Raw genomic sequence first — 17,837 nt, forward strand, 5'->3', positions numbered from 1 at the left:
TGAAAATATCGTATTTCCTACGCAATATCGCTGCGTCGAAAATCATTACGGTACCGTGCAATAATTTATAGCGCGTTGTTAATGAGGATGTAACGACGGAGAGAGATACTATTCATCGACGACCAATGCCACATAACGTTTTCGTTACGAAGCCAATCCCTGTATGGGCTTTGGACGTTTCTCGTCTTCGTTGTTATTACCGATGTTCGGTCTCGTGTCAGCCGCGCTGCTCGCGTTGTTCGCGGTCATTTATCATGCCATTTGAGCCCTCCGTTTAGGATAATGTCCAACGGTTGCGTTGCCACGGCTTCGAGCAACTGTTTCTGCGTATTTCGGACGCGTAACAAGACTGGAGCCTGCCGGTGACTGATTTTTTCCGGTTCCCTGCCGGTGCTCCGACCGTGCGTGTCATTTTCCACCGCTCGAACGTTCGACGAACGTAATACGAACGTTTTGTGGGCTGAAATTTTCCCCGTGAGTTAAATCATGCGCACAGGCGTGTCTCGCGAACCTTGTCCGCCCCGTTGCCTCCGTTGATTCGCGAAAATATTGCTCGCGAGAGGCGTCGTGAGGTTCGGAAAATGTACGCGGTAGCTAAGTTTGTTTTTCTGGAATCTCGAATATTTTTAAAAGACGACGTCGACGGGGAATTTTCAACGCAGTTTAAACGTGGCTGGTATCGCGACGAAGATGCGGGAGTATCTCCGGATGGATGGAATTCCAGGCGAGATCGTGCCATAAATTCGAATTACTTGGAACCGTGGCCCCGAAAAGAAGCTTTTCACGGTCCGGGTATCGCGTTTGTACGTATGTAATTCACCGCGTCGTTTCGTTCTCGCGCGGAGAGAGCCAGCCGATCGCGTTTCAATGGCCCTGGAAATCGCCTGGCCGTCGATGAGACCCCTGTTGTCGATCCTCTGTTCTTTCGTCCCCGACGGGGTCGTTCCGGGTCGCGAAAATTTCGTCGATCGAGGGCCGCGTTGGTCATAAAGTGGCCCGGCCAACGAGGAATTCCAAGCGTTCCCGGCGTTCCCTCGCGCAGTTTTCCCTCGAGATTCCAGCACCGTGAATCCCGCCGATGGGCGCCGTGGATATTGCGAGCAGTGCCTTAAACCTCGCCGAGCGTATTCGAGACCCTTCGCGAGCCCAGAATTAGTTGCAAGCGAATACAGAACCTCTCGACTAGATCGATTGTGTTTGCGCGTTCGAAGTTTAGAATTACCGGCTTCGCGAGGTGCAGACGTTTCCTCATTTTTACCAGGGTGCAATCAAGTCGTTAGCATTTCCTGCAACAAATTTTAATCGCTCGTATAATGAATAAGACGCTCGATTAACCGTGTGTTTAATGGACGGATTTCGAGTTGCGTAATGAAATTGAACGCGCGTCGATTCTCGGTAAATGCACGATCATCGATGGCGAGATACGATCGAGAGTAACGTAACCAGGATCTTGCATCGTCGAACGTAAATTCCGTCTCATTAATTTCAGTCGGAGCGCGTATCGCCTGGAATCTAGGAACAAAAACAATAGAACACTCGCCTAGCGCCTTGTTCCTTTCGTTGGATCGTCGTAATATCGCGATTATCGAGTGACGAGATTCGCGCGTGGCCGTAGAATAAGTGGTGGGGTGTAAAAGTTGCGGTCGGAAAACGGGGGGGTTGGCGCGTTCTCTCATTGCATATTCAATGCGATGGCACGTGGATACACGTGTGTACCTGACGCTGCAAATGTAGAAGAAGGGGACGCTTCGGTCTGATGTACGAGCTCGAAAATGGGGGTGGCAGAAGGGGGTGGCTGCTTTGTCGCGACACGACGCGCTGCGTACGCGGGAGTGTGATTAAATGCTTACGCGTGGAACGAACCTGCGTCGGATGTTTTCCCTTTTTTTCCACCCCCTGTGGCCGGACGTTCGTTACCATTATCGTTATTGTTGTAATTGTGTCCGTTTTGCCGCGATCTCTCGTGCAATTTCCCTCTTGAGACTGAAATCTTGTCAATCGACAAAGTGATCCCAGAATTTGGCTGATTATAAAACGACATGTGCACCCTCCCGGGGAAGGGTGATCGTAAATCTAATCTCGAATGTATAATACGGGAGTTTGACTTATTTGTACGCATAATGGGGGGATATTTCATAGTGTAAATTATTGTATTAGTGTAAATTTCAAAGCACGCTTTAGACAGGAACATTACAGGGACGATCATCAAAATTCGTGGACAGCGGGGAGTTGGGGGAAAAGCGTGAAATGTTTCACCGCAATCTTTCGTGCAATTTCCCTCTCGAGACTGAAATCTTATCCATCGACAAAGTGATCCCAGAATTTGGCTAATTATAAAACGACACGTGCACCCTCTGGGAGGGATGATCGTAAATCTAATCTCGAACGTATAATACGCGAGTTCGACTTATTTATACGCGGAATGGGGAATATTTCATAGTGTAAATTACAAGCACGCTTCGGACAGGACCATTTACAGGGACGATCGTCAAAATCCAAATTCGTGGACAGCAAGAGGTGGGGGAAAAACGCGAAATGTTTCGCCGTCGGTCGGTCTCGCGCAACACGAGCATTGTTCTTTTATATTGTTCGATAAATACGCGCGCCAGCACGTGCACGGCCTGTAAACGCGAAAAATAGTGGGGCGAGGGTTGGGACCACCCCTGATGTACGAGCTGAAAAAAGTCACCGTGGATCGAGAGGGTTTTGGCCGCGACACTACACATGCAAAAGCGGGGTTAAACGTCCGCGCGTGGAAGGGATGTTGACAAATTAAAGCGATTTATTTTATTTTCCCGGGGCTGGACATTAATCTTGCCGCGTACAGGCTGAAAGAAGTTGGAGACGCGGTAAGCAGATTTTCCCAGAGAGAGGGGGGGTTATTTTTTTGCCGGACCTCGGGGGGTATTAACTTGAAACCATGATAAATTTTTATTTCACGTCGGTTTCGGACCGCCTCGGCGCGGCAATCCGGCGCGATAATTATTTGCGTCCTTCGAGTTTGTTAGCGTCGTGTTTCCCATTTGCCTAATTTAAAATTTAAATCGCCGCCCCCCCCGCGCGCGCGCGCACCACCGGGGCAAACAAAAAATGGAACTTTGATGTAACGGGGCGCGGGGATAAAAATTAACATTGCATCGAAATTGAATTTCCGCGCGTGCGGGTGACAGAATTCGTTTCCCCGGCGCTTTGCGGTTCCGTATTCTGTCCGAGCGGAAATTATGCTACGAAACAACGCGGAACAGTTTCTGTTCGCGATTTACACGCCATAGAAAATTGTTACGATGTTTAACTAACGAGCGCGTGGATTTAATTTCGATCTTGCGCCCTTGGTCAATTGGCAGCGGTGCGAATACGTCACCTACAGCACGTACGATTTAAAACGAGAGGAAATTTGACCAAAAAAAGAAAAACAATTGAAATTTTTACGAGACAAGCGAAAACGCGACTAATCGTCGACGCGATAAAAAGGACGAGATGAAAATCGTTCGAAATAAATTGGAAGCGGTGAAATGAAGCTGGTCGCGGGCACGCATATCGTTCTTACTTTGTTTATCGTTGCCTGTTCGCTATTGCGTTAAATTCAGCCGCTGTCTTGGCTGATGTACGAGCACGGAACGGAGATGGCGGACCCGGTGACGTATCGTGCCCGCGGAAAACCGTGCTCAACGGCCGTGGCCGGACCCGGGGGGACGGAAAATTAGCGTAGTTTGTTTCGATTTCATCCCGTTCGACGACTTTTATTTCCATCGGACGCGAGTCTCGACTCCGCCGACGACGGATTGCAGCCGGAATCGGTTTAATCGATTGAAAATAAACGCGTCTTTATCGCACGGATCGACGAGCCCGCGCCAGATTGAACGCCTTTTAGGAACCAGTTTTCCTTCGAGCCTTTCGAAACTACAATTCCGGCATGTCGCGTAATTTAAATAATAATCGCGTTACGAAAGACTTTGCACTCGACGAGTTTTCAAACCCAATTTTCGCCGGAACGAAGCCTCGAATGGACTTTTATAGTTTCGTTTTGCTTTTCCACGGAAAATCGCCACTTTTTCGATCGTACCGTGATTGCTGCCTCGTTCTGTACAGACGGATGCTCCTCGTGCGGCAATTTTCTACAAGATGTCCACGCTAAAGTATGACAGTCACGATATTTCAACAACTATTCATGATATTGATTTTGGCGTAAACGAAAATTTTGTTTATTTTATTAATTTGAAAGATATGATAGTGATGTTTCGTTTTTAAATGGAACTATACATAATGGGAGATTCTAGAGGCCAAAATAAGAGGAAAATCAAGAATACCAATTTGTTGATCGAGGCTTCGTTAAAAAGTTATTAACATTTAAACTTCCGTCCGTATTGAATTTTTTTTCTCGAAAATGCGGAGGATTTCGAGGGTATGTCTATTCACAAAAAATGACTGTAATTGACTCTCCTAGATAAAAATAATTTTTTTAGAGCGATTTGAAATTTTTTTTTTCGTCGAAACATTTAGACAACTAACCCTTTTTTCTAGTAATTTTGTTTGACGCCCTACAGAAAAGTTGTCTAATACTTTTTTATAGGTACCCACGAGCTCAACTTTAGAAAAAAGTTACATTGAAATATATTTGCTATTGTAGAAGTTATGACTGTTTGAGTATTTGACCATTTTCATGGGGTTTTTCTCACTTTACGGAATCGAGGAACAACTTTTCGAATATTTTTAGAATTCCTACATATTCTCCACCGAAATACGAGTTGTTTGCCGTTTCAAACATTAAAATCGTTCAATCCGTTCAGGAGTTATGACATTTTAAAGATTCGCATGAAATTTCGGGGAATAATTTCAGGTCTCAGGTTAGATTTTCGGTAAGGAATTTTTTTCTCCAAAGTGCATAGGATTTCGGGGGTATGTGTAATGACCAAAAATAATTGTAATTAACCCCCTTAGTTAAAAATAATTTTTTTAGAACGATTTGAAATGTTTTAATTTTATCGACAAAGTTCACTTACTGAATTTTTTTCTCGAAACTGGATAGGATTTCGAAGGTATGTCTGTTGACCAAAAATGATTGTAAATGACCCCTGCAACCGAAAATAATTTTTTTAGAACGATATGAAAAATTTTTTCTCACCGAAAAATTTCAGAACCTACCCGAATTTTTTTCTCAAAAGTGCGTAGGATTTTGGGGGTATGTGTAATGACCAAAAATGATTATAATCGACTCCCGGAACTCAAAATATTTTTTCCAGAATGATTTGAAATTTTTTAATTTAATTTTTTAATAACTTTTTAAGGAATCCTCAATCAAGAAATTGATATTCTTTATTTTCGTCTTATTTTGGCCTCTAGAATCTTCCATTATAATTTATCCCAGGGGTGGCTGATCACCCTGTAAAGTTCCATTTAAAAAACGAAACATCATATCTTCTAAATAAATAACATAATCAAAATTTTCGTTTACACCTAAATAGAGATCTCATTTTATCCTGCAATGTATATATAAACGATTTTTTCGTATCATCAATAGTCATTGAAATATCGCGACTGTCACGTTTTAGCGTGGACACCCTGTATACCGTGCAGCGCGAGTGTTGGTCGAACATAAATAAATGTCGACAAAAGCAACGACTGTTATAAGATAGAGGGTGGAGATTACAGTGTCTGGGTATCCTCCTGGCGTTTCCATCTGCGTCTTATCGCTCGATGGTTGGGAAAACAAGGGACGCGTGTACGGAAATGGCGAGCAGAGGGAACACAGGAGTCGCGGTGCAAACAATCGCGCGTTCGGGTCAAGGTAAACAAACCGAAGTTTCAGAAGGATTCGCGCAGCCTCTCGAGCGGGGTGGAAAACCGACAAAGTCGAAACCGGAGGAGTTCGAAGTAACGGAAGAAAGCGTGGGCGGCGGCAAAGGAAACTCGAGCCTTTTTCTTTCCCGACTCCCCTTTTCCACGCGTTCCGTAAACGAGCGGCGAATCGCTCCCGGGACTCTGGCATTTCTTGCACGCGTTGTTTCGCTAATTGTCACTCCGCGCTCCCCCTTTTGTTTCCGTCATATTTCCCGTGGAAAATTAAAATTTTCCTCGAGCTTTCTTTCTTGGTCGTGTTCGCGATCCCTTCTGCACCACCGTTTCCCCTTTCTTGCCTTTGTCCCGCGGAGACGAGCGGAATTGGGAACATTTTCTTCGCTACGACGACTCCTCTCTCCGTTCTCGAAATTAAAGTGGCTCCGTCTCGGTTTTGCGACCATTTTCCGCGACTACCTTCTTTCGCGACGCGCGAAAATCGCAACGGAGAATTTGCAAGTACGGTTCTCCGTAGCATTCGCGATACGCCAAGATCGTAAATTCACGCGAGACATCGATCTCATGTACCGCAAGTACATGGTAAGTAGATACAGCGACACTGGCCGAAAGATTTCTTTCTTGTGGCCACCACCGTTGTACATTGTGCTTTATCGAGATAATTAATTTTCTCATCATTTTTTGTTACAGATTGGAGCGTTTTCGTGCAATTTGGATTAGTCTTCGTTGAAAGACGGAGGTACGTCTCGTAAATTTCTATTTTCTACTCGTCGATGAGCCAACCAAACGCTAAATCGCGAAATCTTTGAGAGGAAGGAGCAATTTTCCTTTTCTTGCCTCTGAGTACAACAAAATTGAATCCAAGATCAAAGCAGAGGCTTTACCTTTTAAGATAAGGAAAAGTACCTCTCTTTAGGGTTTCTTAATTGAATCTCATACGAAATCTAATGGGAAAAAGCTTTATTAAAAAAGTATGAGAAAATATAGAGATCTCGGTCCAACTAACCAGAAAACAAATGCTTGTTCCTCGGTAAAGTTGATCGACGAGGTTCTCCGTAACGAACCGTGAAGCAACTCCGGGTCCGAACGATCCCTGACATCGGTCGTAGCTGCAACGGTGCATCGAAACAATCCCTTAAATACAATGGAGTCTCGTTTCATGGTTCCCGAATGGATTTATCGAATTCCGCGTTTCCCGTGGTATATACATTGGAACGGAAGGGAGAGGAGCAAAGGGAAGTTGGCAGTCGTCGATTATTAAGTACAGGAAAGAGCCTAGCTTTTTCTGGACTCCCTCGCAAATCACGAATATTCCAATGACAGGGCCGGTGCGAGACCCGCGGAAAAAGAAGAAAATCGGTTATTGCCGCGGAGAACAAAGGGCGCTGTACTTGGCGCAACAAAGGGAGAAAGGCTGGCAAAGGGATCGCCGGGTAGCCGGAAAACGGAATCGACGAGTCTCGGTTCGTTCGATATTTCGAGCCTGAATAGACGGCGGCCTGTCGCGTGAAAAAGTTGCGATATTTAGACGAATGGACCGGTAGCCTGCGAATTGACTCTTCGACCGGTCCAAACGAATCGGCTCGAATTTCCACGCTGAATGTTTCGCAACGTGACCGCCGGTTGGCTAGCTTCTCGTTAACGCTCAATGGTACGCTCCACGCTGATATTCCTCGCGTTTTTTCCCCCCCTCGAACGCCCAAGCATTTTTCCAAGTTCCGACAAATGACCTCCCACCGTCGCGTACCTCGATAAAACGCTCGTATCGCGCCTCCCGTACCGGTTATGCGCAATTTTTTAATTGCATGGGTGCAAGGCCACTTAAAAAATACGTGTTTGTTTGTGATTTTTTTTTTGCGGTCTATTGAAGAGCGATTTATTCTGGGTTTCGTGGATGTATTTGTTATATATTTAACTATATTTACGAATTTTTGCAGCGCGTAATGTCTATTGATTATGCTGTTTTTGTTGATCAACGAACAACGGTTTTTATGAACGACGCCCGACTGCGTGGGTGATACCTTGCAAACAAGTTATTCGAAATCCAAAAACTATTCAGGAAAAATTTCAATGGGAGGTTCTAGAGGCCAAAATAAGACAAAAATCAAGAATATCAATTTGCTGATGGAGGCTTCGTTAATAAGTAATTAACGTTTAAAGTTCCATACCGACTTCGAAAATTTTTCGACGAAATTAAAAACTTTCAAATCATTCTGAAAAAATTATTTTTAATTACAAGGATCAATTACAATCATTTTTGGTGAATAGATATACCCTTGGAATCCTACTCACTTTCGAGAAAAAAATTTATTAATGTTCCGCTCGTATTGAATTTTTTTTCTCGAAAGTGTGCAGGATTTCGAGGGTATATCTATTCACCAAGAATGCTTATAATTGACCCCCACAACCAAAAATAATTTTTCCAGAACGATTTGAAGTTTTTTAATTTTGTCGAATTTTCACACCTTCTCGAATTTTTTTCTAGAAAGTGGGTGGGATTTTGGGAGTATATCTATTCACCAAGAATGCTTATAATTGACCCTCACAACCAAAAATAATTTTTCCAGAACGATTTGAAGTTTTTTAATTTTGTCGAATTTTCACACCTTCTCGAATTTTTTTCTAGAAAGTGGGTGGGATTTCGGGAGTATATCTATTCACCAAGAATGCTTATAATTGACCCCCACAACCAAAAATAATTTTTCCAGAACGATTTCAAATTGTTTAATTTTGTCGAAAAATTTCACACCTTCTCGAATTTTTTTCTAGAAAATGGGTAGGATTTCGGGAGTACGTCTATTCACCAAAAATGCTTATAATTGACCCTCACAACCAAAAATAATTTTTCCAAAACGATTTGAAACTTTTTAATTTTGTCGAAAAATTTCACATTCTCGAATTTTTTTCTAGCAAGTGGGTAGGATTTCGAGGGTATATCTATTCACCATGAATGCTTATAATTGACCCCCACAACCAAAAATAATTTTTCCAGAACGATTTGAAACTTTTTGAAATTTCAGGGGAATCGTAATGTCGTGTGTATGTGTAACGACAAAAAATTATTGTAATTGACGCCCCTGGTTAAGAATAATTTTTTTAAAACGATTTGAAATTTTGTTAATTTTATGCAATTCCAATAGTAAGAAAAAGGGGAATCTTTTTCCGACTGAAGGTTCGGAACTGACCACCTTCTTCGTAGCATTTTAACGAGGCTACCCAAGAGAAACCCGCTGGGGAATTTTTGTATTTTCGAATCGATCGGAGAATCTATATTTCAGCGTCGTAAGTCGAAAGCAGAATGTCTGTAACGGAGCCCCGGAGTAAAGGCGAACTATTAATAAGCGTATCGTCGTAGCGAAACATTCTCTTTGGCTCGTCCTCGAAGACAGACGTTGAACAACTTAACCGGCGGATTTCAAAGGAGATCGCCCGTGTCTTACAAATCTTCCAACTCTTTGAACTCCGGAAAGAGTTGCTCGGACTTGAATTAACGGAACTCCGGGGCCGAGAATGGAAGAAAGGGCACGCGAACGACCATCGCGAAAGGGGATCCAGAAAACGGAGCGAGACAAATTACTTCGGGGACGGAGCTAGTTTGAATATTTCGAATTAACCGGGAGCCACCGATCCTTTTCAAGCAACCGACGATATAGCTATCAGAGACAGAATATTCCCGTATTTTCCTTTTTACGATCCGCGCGTTAACCGTCGCGGTTCGACCGGGAACCGAAACTGCGCCGAATAATCAAGGCTCGATCGAGGGGTCTGTATTGAAATTTCATTCGAAAACCATCGGTGAGTTATAACAAAAAAATCTACGTGACCGTAAAAATGTGTGTCGCAACGACAAAGGACATTGAATAAACCCCGGACCGCGGAACAAAAGCTGAATTCGAAACGAGACGACGCCGGACGTCGAAAGATGAAATCGATCGAGTCACCGCGGGTTGTTTCGCTGTTTCCGTGCGCTGGTTTTCGACGCGAACCGGTAGCAAGTTTATAGGATTACGGTTCAAGCAGTACCGCGGGAGAAACGAAACGAGGTTTAAGCGGGGATCGTTTAATTTATCCGAAAGCAGATCGTCCGAGGCGGACCGCTAAATATTTTATACGTTATTCGTTTATCGCGAAGCTGTTTCCTCGCGAATAGCTGCGCCTTTCCTATTATTTTTATTGGAACTGTGGGGCTACGGGTTGCATAATCGAATTGAACAACGATATTTCACTGTAGAATATTCGGTCTTCACTCGTAAATTCTAACGATTTGCATATTTTGTGTTTACTGGGAAAAATTTTAATGCGGGATTCTGGAGGTCAAAATAAAACGAAAATAAAGAATACCAATTTGTTGATGGAGTCTTCGTTCAAAAGTTATTAACAATTAAATTCAAATATTTCATATAGTTCTGGAAAAATTATTTTCGGTCGCGGGGGTCAATTACAATCATTTTTGGTGAATAGACATACCTCCGAAATCCTACCCATTTCCGAGAAAAAAAATCGAATAGGTGTTGAAATTTTTCGGAGAAAAAGAAATTTTTCAAATCGTACTAAAAAAATTATTTTTGATTGAAGGGGTCAATTACAATCATTTTTGGTCAATAGACATACCTTCGAAATCCTATCCAGTTTCGAGAAAAAAATTCAGTAAGTGGACAAATTTGTCACTAAAATTAAAAAATTACAAATCGTTCTAAAAAAATTATTTTTAACTAAGGGGGTTAATTACAATCATTTTTGGTCAATAGACATAACTTCGAAATCCTATCCAGTTTCGAGAAAAAAATTCAGTAAGTGGACAAATTTGTCACTAAAATTAAAAAATTTCAAATCGTTCTAAAAAAATTATTTTTAACTAGAGGGGTTAATTATAATTATTTTTTGTCGTTACACATACCCCCGAAATCTTACTCACTTTCTAGAAAAAAATTCAAGAAGGTATGAAATTTTTCGACAGAATTAAAAAATTTCAAATCGTTCTGGAAAAATTATTGTCGGTTGCGGGGGTCAATTACGATCATTTTTGGTGAATAGACATACCCTCGAAATCTTATCCACTATCTAAAGAAAAATTATTATAAAAAACCAATTTCATTCTGGAAATCGATCATTTGTAGTGACGAATTCAAGTTTGAATTAAAATCGAACAGAAGAAAATGTAGGCAATTTAGCCATTACTTACGGGTGCAAAATATGTTCAGCTGCTAGAAGAAAATCTTTTTGATTCCATTGAGATATTCGGAGATGATTTTTGTAACATCGTGTGGCGGTTACGAAATTCAACCCTTATAAATTTCTGTCGTTAGCAGCGTGGAGAACGCGCGATGTCAGCGTGGAATCGTGAAACGTCTATTTGCTCGAAAAATCGGCGATCAAGTTTTCCGGATATTATTCGTCGACGTAGGAATTATAATTGAAATTGTTCGCGCAGGTAGTAGGGCGGTGTTACTGACAGTTTTGGGCAAAGTCGGGCAGGAAGCCGCGGCAGCGAGTAGTCGCGAGAACTATGGAAATTTTGGCGGGTAATCCTCTCGTCTCGGTGTCCACGGCGACGATTACCGCGGTTAATTCCGAGGAACGTCGGTAACTGTTTCCCCGTGGCCGGTGAAAATCCTCTCGTTAGCGGACACGGTTACCGTATCGTTTGTACGGTTCGCGGCGGCCCGTGCTTCCCGGTGCTTAGGATGGATTCGAATATAGTTATCGTCCGGTAACGAACTTTCCATTCGCGCCGATGAACTTCCTCTTTATTGAGTTTCGATGGCCCGGAAAGTGGACGCGGCGGAAAAGAATGATCGAGAGAGAGAGGGGGGGGAATTGCACGCACGGAAATTGCGCGATCGTTTGCGCGGATGTTGCGCGAAACGGTCGTTTCAAAGTTAGGGGAAATCGGTATCGATCGGATGACCAAAGCCTGGAACGATAATTATTGTTAGAAGCGATAGGAACACCAGGTTGATGATTAGTTACGGTCCAACGGACATTTGGGATCCGTGAAGGATGAAGAAATCAAGAAAAATTGCAATGGTGTGTACGGATGTAGGTCGTGAAGCGAGAAGAGTCGAGGTAAAGTACGGTGAAGAAGTTCGAGGAAAACAGAAGAATGTTTCGCGATGGTTATTGCCCCCGACTATCGAGCTGCTGTCCGGAGAATTTGCGCGGAAGTTCCTGAACGATTTTTCAGGGTTACGAGAGGCAACGAGAGCTTTTCGACCTTCCTGGAGGAACTGACTTTGAAAACCGTCGGAATCCGACGATGGATCGATCCCAGTGGTTTCGCGATTCTTTTGATCGTTAATTGCGATTCTACGAGTCGTCCCGGTCTCCTTTACCCTTTTATCCTTGTGTGTTTCGGAGGCTCGAGCGAGTGGATAATTAGATCCGACGTTGATTCGTTACTCGCTCCGGGCCGTTGAGATTTTCCAGGAAGCTGATTTTAAAGTAAATTACGTCGAACCCTTATTTATCGACTTTTATGTAACTTGAAATTCAACGAATGATCGAACAAGGAGATTGAACCTTGCATCTAACGCTGCTCCGCGTTTTCTTCTTTAGCTACAAACGAGGTATACGAGTAAATGGCCCAATATGACGAATATTTAAGAAAAATCGCATGGAGTAGTAGAAATTTCTCGGCGTAAAATAATTTTTTCAAATCGTTCTGAAAAAATTATTTCTAGCTAGGGGGGTCTATTACAATCATTTTTGGCCGATAGACATACCTTTGAATTCCTACGCATTTTCGAGAAAAAAATTCGAATAGGTGTGAAGTTTTTCGGCGAAAAATAATTTTTTCAAATCGTTCTGAAGAAATTATTTCTAGCTAGGAGGGTCTATTACAATCATTTTTGGTCGATAGACATACCGCTGAATTCCAACGCACTTTCGAGAAAAAAATTCGAATAGGTGTGAAGTTTTTCGACCAAAAAAAAAATTTCAAATCATTCTAAAAAAATTATTTCTAGCTAGGGGGGTCGATTACAATCATTCTTGGTTAATAGATATACCCCCGAATTCCTACGCATTTTCGAGAAAAAAATTCGAATAGGTGTGAAGTTTTTTGACAAAAAATAATTTTTTCAAATCGTTCTGAAAAAATTATTTCCAGCTAGGGGGGTCGATTACAATCATTTTTAGCCCATAGACATAACCCTGAATTCCTACGCACTTTCGAGAAAAAAAATTCTTTACGTGTCCAGAAACTTTGACGGGGTTATTCTCACTGGATTTCTTTCTGTTGGAAGTACGAGGCAGTGGCTGATAATCAGAACCGTTCAAAATTAATCGGTTGAGCACCATCGATCATCGATCGTGCCTAAAGCAGCTAGGATAATAAATTCGTCGATCGGTACGCGTGTTCATCGAATGCGTTCGGAAGGAAAATTTTAATTAAAAAAGTTCCAACGGCATATGAAGTTTTCTCGTTCGTTACGTTCTAACTACGACTCGCCATTGTAAATTTCCCCCGGCTCTTTCCGAAGATTTTTCAAACGTAACCCCATAGGGCCAAGCTTGTCCACAGGATTTACACACTTCCAAATCAACCTACTTGCTTTCGATGTACACTCTCGTTGCATTGTAAATCGAACTAACACTTTGTATCGATAATAAAAGTACTCGCGATATCTCTCGTCCACTATGGCGAAAGGGTTGAAGACAAGCCCGTCAAAGAAACTAATCTGATCGATAAAATGCGCTAGAGAGAAATCTAATCGACGCCGCTAATAACCTCGCGATTGACGCGGCGCATAAAACTGTTAAATAAAGAAAACAGAAAAAGAATCTGCACTCGGAAATCGATTTATTGCTCTTTCCCGGCGCATCGTAGCGCCTAAGAAAAAGACTAAATCGTGGAATGACGGGCACTGTTGCCTTATTAAATTTTTTCCTCGAACAAATACCACTCGTACAAATCGCATAATTCGGTCTCTTCATATTCGCTTGGTATTTCGTTCCATGAATTATTTGCGCGAGCTTTCGCGACTCCTGCTCGTTGATTTGATCGAAATACACCACGGTGCCCCGTTGGCAACTCGTGCAATCGTACCTAAGCATTTCCTTTTATTCGTCGATGAAGGAACTTAATCTTGTTCGCGTTCGGTCGACCGGTCATTTTTCCGCGTACACGTATTCGCCTATTCTCCAACCATCCGCGTCGTTACGTGGCAGCTTTATCGACTCGTTAAATTATACCTGTACTCGTAACTATTTTTTTGCTTTTTAGAATCACGATAGACAGAAACGCGTGCTCGAAACGAGTACTGGTTTTTCGAAAGTTTCTGTTCGAGAAAGAACGCGAATTTATTATAGTCGGAAGAGTTTTTGGAGAATCTCGCGAGAAAGAAGCGATATTCCGAGGCTTCGTGTAATGTAGGTTGAAGTTGCTTATCTGGTAAACGTGTAGCGAATTTTACGCGACGAAGATAAATCTGCAATCAGTCGTCGTTAACGGGGCTGGGAAGTTGATTGGCCGAACCGACCGATTATCGGAACGTTGCTATCGTTCGAGTGCCCCAGTTTACTATCTTGCAAATATTGGACGTAAATACACAGCTGGAATTACGCGTTTCGCGCGCGTTACGAGCAGTAAAAGAAAACGAGCGTGAAACAGACGAAAGTGGGGTGTGATCGCGATCAACGGAATTGGAAATGCCATAATGGGCGCGGATGAAATTAGGAAAAAGGTGGGAATGTTGCCGGGGGGCAGGCGTTAAGGGTTCTCGGGGGATGGAAGCAGTCGGCGGTAGTTTGAAATTTACAGCACGAAATTTGCCCGTGTGTTCCGGGCTAATCGGACGCGTTACGATCTACAAAATCACGTATATTTATAGGTAGGCTGATTCTGATGCAAATGAAGAAACCGTCTGCTCGGCTCTGATAAAGTCGTTCGTCCCGTTCGCCCGGGCGCTTCGGTATAAATTATCTAACACGCTCTTCTTCGGGGCGATAAGCCTACGTAGAGACAGCGAGACAGAGAGGGAAAGAGCCGGGGAACGAGACAAGTGGACAAATTAAACGCGTTTTATCGGCGACTTCCTGAAAAGAATATTTTTAACGAGTCGTCGACGGTCGAGGAAAACGGTCGAGTAAACGTGATTCGTCTCCGCGCGACTTGGTTTCCCTCGTCGAGCGGTGCATTTGCAAACTGCAATACTCGTGTTTTTTTTACCCAGCGGCACGAAAACAACAAGCACGAGAGCGTAACTTAGTTTGGGTCGATTACGCGAGTAATCGCGAGGGTCGTAAGTAATACGGTTTCGTTTACGAAATCGAGTTACCGTCGGTTTTAATTGTGCCGGTTCGTTTCGCGAATTGGCGCTCGTTATTTCTCAGGTGGGCGTTTTTCGATATTCGAGCGAAAGCGTGAAATTTCGCGCGGTCGAATCGGGGCGCGGGATCGCGCTACGCTTTCGAGGGCCGGGGCGTTTATCGAATCGTCGCGCGTGTCGCGATCGCGATCGGATAACGGCAACACGCCGCTCGCGAAATATAATTTTTAATTTTTCATCCCCCTCCGCCACAGCACGCGATCTTCGTTTCCAAATTAACGGGAGGGGGTGGAGGAGTGAAAAATAAAATGACAAATCGGCGAGGATATTCTCTGGTCTAGCGTCCGTTGAACGCTTTCGCGCGTTTATCTTCAATATTTGCGTTCCCATTTATGGTGCTTCGCGATGAAAACTGCTCCCTCTCTCGTTTACCCGCGCTCACCCTTGATAATTTAAACTCGATTCGGTCGTCTCTCTCATTTTTACGGTTGTTTACTTAGGGAAATTCGTTCGCTCGCACGCGTCATATTTGGATTTGTTAGTCGCCGGCTCGTTTACTAGCTCCCTTCTGCGTTTCCTTCATTTATTCGCGCCCGGGCATTTACACGTACACCTTTCTTTATTCGTTCGTTCGCGTACGCGTTAATTTGTTTGCTTTTTCCCTTTGGTATAATGCTATACGCCGGGCTCGTACGCAGAATTATCTATTCAAACACCCTCCCTATCGCTATGGCTGGTCGCTCGATCGATATTTCGTTTATTCGCTCTTATGCAGTCTGTTTTATAAGAGCGTTGGGGCGATTTTTCGAATTACAGAGCCAGAAGAGCCGGTAACATTTACCAGATCTACTTCATATGTTTATAAAGAGTGTCGCGTTACTTGACTCGCGCCCCATTCTCAAGCAGTGTTCTTTTGTCAGCCAGAGCAACCGAATGCTTGAAAATGCTTCAAAAATAAGCTTTTCTACGACGGGTCGTTATATAAGGAAATTCACAGAGTTCGCTTAAAAGTGGGTGAATCGATATAAAACAGTGAAAAACGTTGATGATCTTAAAGGAAGGGGGAAGAAACTTGAAACTACAGAGCGACAGGATAAAGTGATTCTAAGATTGTGTTGGAATCCGGGTGGTCAAGTAATGCTCCTTTGGTATTATAAGAGTTTATTCAATTACGTTGAACTCACACCAAATTCAACTATGAAGAATAACGGAATTTGCAATGGAATTTGACTCTTGGACAAGGCGTTAACACCCGTAGACTTCTTGTGCAACTCTAAGGCCCTGGGCCCTACGATTCGGAGATATACCTACAGGCTGTTCGGCCACTCTTGAGAAAAATTTTAATGGGGGATTCTAGAGGCCAAAATAAAACGAAAATCAAGAATACCAATTTGTTGATGGAGGCTTCGTTAAAAAGTTATTAACAATCAAATTCAAAAATTTCTAATCGTTCTGGAAAAATTATTTTCGGTTGCGGGGGTCAATTACAATCATTTTTGGTGAATAGACATACCTTCGAAATCTTATCCATTTTCGAGAAAAAAATTCAAGAAGGTGTACAATTTTTCGAGAAAATTAAAAAATTTCCAATCGCTCTAAAAAAATTATTTTTAGTTGCAGAGGTCAATTGTAATCATTTTTGGTCAATAGACATACCCTCGAAATGTTACCTGCTTTCTAGAAAAAAATTCGAGAAGGTGTGAAACTTTTCGACAAAATTCAAAAATTTCAAATCGTTCTAAAAAAATTATTTTCGGTTGCGGGGGTCAATTACAATCATTTTTGGTGAATAGACATACCCCAGAAATTCTACGCACTTTCGAGAAAAAAATTCTTTACCGAAAATCTAATTAGGTGCCTAAATTCGACAAAAAAGAAAAATTTCAAATCGTTCTGGAAAAATTATTTTCGGTTGCGGGGGTCAATTATAATCATTTTTGGTGAATAGGCAGACCCCCGAAATCCTACCCACTTTCTAGAAAAAAATTCGACAAGGTGTGAAATTTTTCGACTGAAAAAAAATTTCAAATTGTTTTCAAATTCATCGAATAGGAATGTTATGGAGATCATTACCAATGGAATACGCTTAACACTTTAATGGCAGCAAGTATCACGCGAAGACCGTTGCCAATCACCACTGATATTGTAAACCAAAGTGAGATACACGAAGATGCTAGGAATATTATTATAAGGAATTATAAATGTAACCTCCCTTAACAAACGTAATAGTAAGAACTTGAATGTATGGTGACTGATACAGTAGATCACGCACACGTGACAGTGGCCGTCTGCTAGCTCACAAAGTCACGTATACGTGATAGCGGCCGCCAAAGTGTTAATAGTATGTAAAAACGCTGTGAGGCTATACTACAAAATAAAGAAGATGTCACACAATACTAGATACTTGCGATGTAGTATTATAAGTAAACATTTTTAATTTTTACAAAATATTTACTTGTTTTTTAGGTATAGCTCCAACGCTCTTATGAACCAGACTGTATCCAGTCGCTGACGCGGATTGATTTTAGAATTTTCGTCATTTCTATTACTCGAACGAGTTCATCATCCGCGCGGAGCAGTATCGAATAGGAGGCTTTCCCTTTCGTTGGCCGTTTCGCGTGTTTTTCCCCCCGGTTTGACGGTTCCGTTGGATGTTACGTCGCCCGTTAATATAAAATGCGCGCGGCTTATTCTTCCGGAAGTTAGCGGTTCTCTTTGTATTTTCGTACAATACAATTCTCGCCGTCCCCTTCCATGCTCCTTGATATTTGTTTT

The 17,837-nt window shown here is 42.6% G+C and overlaps 1 protein-coding gene across 2 annotated transcripts in view; it reads left to right on the top strand.

Annotated features, from left to right (window-relative positions):
- Positions 1–17,837, top strand: part of LOC122395950 (prolyl 4-hydroxylase subunit alpha-1) — a 149,316-nt gene that overhangs the window by 14,624 nt on the left and 116,855 nt on the right. For both annotated transcript variants that reach the window (XM_043393953.1, XM_043393954.1), the window contains exon 2: positions 6,484–6,532. The gene's annotated coding sequence lies outside the window, so the exon portion shown is untranslated. The remainder of the gene's footprint in view (positions 1–6,483; positions 6,533–17,837) is intronic.

Source organism: Colletes gigas, unplaced genomic scaffold (genome assembly GCF_013123115.1).
Source record: "Colletes gigas isolate AHSC1104 unplaced genomic scaffold, ASM1312311v1 Colletes_gigas_Sc00006, whole genome shotgun sequence".
Lineage (NCBI taxonomy): Eukaryota > Metazoa > Arthropoda > Insecta > Hymenoptera > Colletidae > Colletes > Colletes gigas.